The following is a 5,776-nucleotide window of genomic DNA, read 5'->3' on the forward strand; positions in this document are numbered from 1 at the left end:
ATAAAGTGCATAGTCCGTTTTAATTAAAGTTCTGCATTTTTCAGAAAAGAAAACATGGTCTCTTTTTATTTGATCAGCAACAAAGACCCCATATTCAAGAGACTTGACAATGACGTTCTATAAGGGATGATCCAAAATAGTTTCCTTCGAGAAAGACAAATACTTGCACAGTTGAAAGAGAGGTTTCGTCATGAAAAGCGGCAAAACAATTGACGGTTTGCATCTCACGTCACGGCTGCTGTGTTGGTGTACAGAAAAATGCACAGAAAAGTCTCCGCTAAAGTGAGACAGTTAATTTTGTAATACCGTTATAATCAAATTCTTCTCAGGACTTCCAAACTTTTTAATTGTTTACCTGCCGAAGTTTAATCTTGCTCTAGCTTTTACCTTTTTAAAGAAGCGTATTGCTAGTGCAAATGGCTGTAGTAATAATGAAGATAGGGATTTATCCGGCGGATAGCGCTATCCATCGTTTGAACAACTGGGGCCTGGAGTATCCATTCCAACATAATGCAGCTCTATCCGCCGTTCTGAATAAAGACTTCACACTCGTCGCCGGAAGCCGCTATGTTGTTTCAACCTCCTGCTTAAGGAAGCCACGAAGACATTAAATTTCTCTGTTCGAAATACAGGTATTATCGAAATTTGGATTCTATATTCCATCCTCAAAGGCTCTTAACAAGCGGCGATATTTGTTGCCGTTGGCGTCGTCGTTTCGTAAGCTCCTTATTTTATAGGATCACGACGGCGACGGTCGACGAAAACGTCACCTCAAAATATAACTTGGCTCTATCATAAGTCTTTCGCGATTATTCAGTGTCGTTCACGACCTTCAATATGGGCGAAGTATCTTAAAAATAAATTGGTACGAGGGGTTTAAGAGTGAAAATAGAGAATGAAAGATTCTCTGTTGCATGCTTGCGTTGTCGTCAAAACCTCAAATTTGGTGATTTCACGTCGTCATGCAGAGGACCGCAAACATACTTGCTAAAATCCGTGCTGCACGTTCAGCACTATTATTTATGCTCTTTCAGCCAATGATATTATTGTTTTGTGGCGTTGTCGTAGTCGTAGCCGTCGTCGTTTCTTAACTCCCCAACGGCGTGAAATGATCTCGGGGTGGGGGGACTCCCATATAAAAGGACGGGGTTGCTCGTCGGAAAGTTTGAAAAGAACCCCTAAGAGGTACCAAATTATGGGTTTTAATTAGGCAAAATTAAAAATTAGTTAATTTGCAAATGTCTCCTGTCATAGTTTTTGGGCTCAATACCCTAAAAGGTATTACTAAAGCTCTCGCTGTGGGACCTTTTAAAGCTGAACACCCTAAGCCGGGTACGACGAGCAGCCCAGTCCTTTTTATATAAGAGTCCCCCCCGGGGGGTGGGGGGGGGGGTAAAAGATCAAGTTTGAGGTTTTGTGGAGGACACGAGCACCTGACGATGACTTTTCAATTTTCTCTCTAAATACCCACACCGTTCTCACCACTTTTATTATTGGAATGTGGATTCACAATTTGCATGCCGAGCGGTCGACTTGGACTTATTGCACAATTATTAAAGTAAGGGGAAATAATAATTTTAGACAACGTTCTCGTGGCCGTCGTCGTCGCCGTCCCTGCTTAAGGTCCCTACTGTGCCTGCCCGAACAAGAGATACATCGAAGACACTTATGGATATCATTCTGAGCACGCTTCCTGAACGATTTTGCCACACACAGACTCTTAAAAAATTGGACTAAGTGATCATGATATGATTGCTACAATGCGGAAATGTAAGCTACCGAGATCTGCATCTAAGGTTGTTGAATATCGGTCAATGAAACAATTCAACGTTGATCTATTTCTGCTGGACTTAAGCAATGTTCCTTGGGATTCCGCATTTGTCTTTCAAGATGTGGATGACATCTGGACACAATCGCACAAACTGTTCATTGAGATGATTGATCATCTGCACGCTCCTCTAAAGAAAAAATTGATTCGAGGTAACAAATTAGCATGGTTAACATCGGAGATTACAGGCGCTATAAGCAAGAGAAATCGTTTGCACCGCCGGTCGGAAAATTTGTAAAGAATAAATCATTGGCGAACTGGGAAGCCTACAGAAAACAAAGGAAGCTGGTAACGTCTTTAAAACGCTCAGCCCTCAAAACATACTGCATAAATGCATCTACAAACTCCAAACATCCAGGGGAATTTTTGAAAAAATTCAATTGTATGCTCCCAAACCAAGCCAAGAACATCAGCGAAATCCAACTGGTTGAGAATGGGCGCCTCATTTCCTAAAGTACCGATGTCGCTAATGCTCTAAACGACTACTTCATCGACGCAGTCAGGGGCACCCAACGACCAATTTGTTGTAAAATGTATTATTATACCCCAGTTAATGAAAATAAATGTTATTAAGGCATTTTCAGGTGTTTTTCAGTGTTGCTGGGAAAAAATTATCTGTTCCTTTTTCCCAGCAAGACACACAAGAAATTTCCCAGCCAGCTAGATAAAATTGATTGGTTTCCCAGCCAGCTGATCAAATTTATTTCCCAGCCAGGAATTAAATTACTTAATTACTTAATTACTTACTTACTTACTTACTTATTTACTTAATTAATTAATTAATTAATTAATATATATATATATATATATATATATATAAATGAAAAGAATAATAATACTACTACTAATAATAATAATAATGATGATGATGATAACAATAACAATACTTATATTGATAATGATAATGGAACGATAATGTGAAACACACAGCTGTAGGTCTTGTGTTAGTATGATACTCTACATGTACTGCTGTCTCAAGCAGTTTGACTTTTAGGAGCCTTTTGTCACCCTGGAAAGCGAGCACAGAATTCATAATACCTAGCAACATCGTACACAAAAGCAATAAAATACTTGCTAGGATAAACCTGTATTGTCTACAATAAGGCAGAACAACTGGAACCTTGAAATAGCTCTTCATTTTACATTTTTATTGATCTCTTCAGTTACACAATTGCTAATGTCCAATTCCTTGCTATTTCCATGGTAGCCTGAAAAATAATTAAAAAGGAAATAAATTAGAGACCAATATTAATTGGGTAGAGCCAGCAGTAATGCTGATTGAGTTTTCAGATCTAGCTATGGACTCACTAATCATTGTTATCACAGGGGACCCACACAAAGGGTGAATTTAGAAGCAATGTATGAGAAAAGCAAAAAGTTCCATAATTATTATTGTACTATTCTGCAATAAATATTTACACAAGATGAGGATAAACTATCTGAAATGATGTGCTGTTGTTATTATGGTTGAAAATGGCAAATTGTAGCAATTTTTACCAGAGCAACACACGTCCTTGAAATCGCTAAATTTCCCACAAGCAGCCACAATAACAACGCAGAAGAACATTTCGGATGAGGGTTAGTTTATTCTCATCTTATATGCAAATATTTATCCCAGAATTGTACAATAATATGGAACTTTTTGCTATTCTCATACATTGCTTCTAAATTTAATAATACCAAGGGTCAAACACATTATGTAGGCATCCTGTGATTGTTAGTATTTGTAAAAAGTAGACTCGAGCCCCTGTCATTCTTAGATGCAGAAACCTTACGCTTAAGTTGAAACATGTTTATTTATCATGAATGTCTTTGCGGATTGGCAAAAAAAAAAAAAAACAGCTTAAGGTAATAAGATATATTTGTCATCATGGTGCAGAGCAGTCAACAAATTTAGCTATATATCTTTCCAGATCAACTGAAAAATTAAAAAAAAAATTCCCTTGACTCGCCAAATATGACAGTCACATCTTGAGCTGGATGGATAACAAGATCAGTAAAATTTCTGCAGGCCATATAGGTCTAGCACTTAAACTGGTCAAAATGAATGGACTTTCTCCATGCCATAAATTATTTTAATAAAATTTAAAATGTTACCATGACTGAACAACTGTTGAGCGTCTTCCTCCCAATGACACGGATGTGCAGCCATTCACATTAAAGGAGAATTGAAACTTAATAGACAACTGAATAGAGGGCCACAAAGGAAACAAAGTTCTCAGTACAAACCATGAATGCCCTAACTGAACCTGATGGAAGAGAGAGGGTCGTAAGAATGAACAAACAATGAATGGCCATCATCACAAGCCTAACTCAACCTGATGGAAGAGAGAGGGTCGTAAGAATGAACAACCAAAGAATGGCCATCGTCACAAGCCTAACTCAACCTGATGGAAGAGAGAGGGTCGTAAGAATGAACAACCAAAGAATGGCCATCGTCACAAGCCTAACTCAACCTGATGGAAGAGAGAGGGTCGTAAGAATGAACAACCAATGAATGGCCATCGTCACAAGCCTAACTCAACCTGACGGAAGAGAGATGGTCGTAAGAATGAACAAACAATGAATGGCCATCGTCACAAGCCTAACTCAACCTGATGGAAGAGAGAGGGTCGTAAGAATGAACAAACAAAGAATGGCCATCGTCACAAGCCTAACTCAACCTGATGGAAGAGAGAGGGTCGTAAGAATGAACAACCAATGAATGGCCATCGTCACAAGCCTAACTCAACCTGATGGAAGAGAGATGGTGGTAAGAATGAACAAACAAAGAATGCCCATCTTCACAAGCCTAACTCAGTTTGGCTTTGTACAGAGACAAAGTATGACTAAAGATAATTTGTGATTGTTGAAAAGGAAAAGTAAACAATCTGCCGAGTAAAAAAGAATTAGTGCTGTTGGTCACAATAACAATAATTGTTTTGTCAATGTATGTGTTGATGACAACAGTTATTGCTGACACAATCATACATTGTAAGAACAATAGTATGTCTTAATTAAGCCCTCAACCCAATACAAAACAGCTGATCATCAGAAGCATTCTCACAATTAAAACCACAGTCTGACCAAAACCAACAAAGTTTCCTTAGTCAGGGGAAAAAAAAACAATAGTAAAAGCCTGCATATACGAACATACATATATTTTTTGTCTGGCAAAATAGGGATACTTGGATGCAGGCTTAAAGTGGGTTCTTGACAAGATCCTAATTTCTATGTAGGAGATATAGATATTGATTGCCAGAAAAATAAATATTTGCAATCTCAAAGTCAAACTCCTTGGTTAAAGTGTTTATTGCAATTTAACTGTTACTCACATAATTATAGAACCTGCTTGATTTTAGTTCACTAAACAGGGTTTTGTATAATTATGCCAAATATCTGCCAACAGGTTCTTACAAAAGAATCTCCTCGCAGGAGTTCTCGAGAGTAATAAATCGTCTTTCTAACGAAATAAACTAAAGTAAAATAAGTGCAAATTTTTCTTGATTTTTACCTTGTGTTTGAGGAAAGCACCTGGTTGATCCCGTGGCTGCCTACACGAATAAGAAAAATACGTACTGCTGTCAATTTTTTTACAATTCGTTGGCTCAATTCGCTTCAACTGTAAGAGATCATCACGCACTTGACTAATGCAGATAACCGAAAAAAAGCATTAAAACAACTACAATAGGAAGTCTTATACCTCCGAAAACGCTAACACCAAACACATTGTACACCGTCGAAACTCTGGTCGAAACTGAAATCTGTGAATGAAAATACAAGTTAATACTGTTAAATTCACTCTGTTCATTTCAATTCAGTGTAGAAGAACATCACGAGAATCTCAGCATACAGATAAAATAACAATGGAAATTAATCTTACATGTAAATGAGGAAAACAGCACAATCCGTGTTCGTCGATCCGTGGAACCTCCGCGCGACCCTCCGCGCGCTTTTAACAAACGACCG

General features: G+C 38.1%; 1 long non-coding RNA gene across 3 annotated transcripts in view; it reads right to left on the reverse strand.

The window, feature by feature from the left end:
- Window positions 1-1,432: 1,432 nt before the first annotated feature.
- The window catches only part of LOC137982438 (uncharacterized), a 4,362-nt gene continuing 18 nt past the window's right edge, over window positions 1,433-5,776 (reverse strand). Inside the window, exons 1-5 of one of the 3 annotated variants that reach the window (XR_011118698.1) lie at window positions 5,691-5,776; window positions 5,511-5,571; window positions 5,322-5,361; window positions 2,949-4,077; window positions 1,433-1,958 (exon numbers count right to left, since the gene is read on the reverse strand). The exon at window positions 5,691-5,776 is cut by the window's right edge and continues 18 nt beyond it. This is a non-coding gene — a long non-coding RNA (uncharacterized lncRNA). Of the gene's footprint in view, window positions 1,959-2,715; window positions 4,078-4,452; window positions 5,362-5,510; window positions 5,572-5,690 lie in introns of those variants that run through there. The other 2 variants (XR_011118697.1, XR_011118696.1) reach the window with 2 other exon arrangements.

Source organism: Montipora foliosa, chromosome 13 (assembly GCF_036669935.1).
Source record: "Montipora foliosa isolate CH-2021 chromosome 13, ASM3666993v2, whole genome shotgun sequence".
Taxonomy (NCBI): Eukaryota; Metazoa; Cnidaria; class Anthozoa; order Scleractinia; family Acroporidae; genus Montipora; species Montipora foliosa.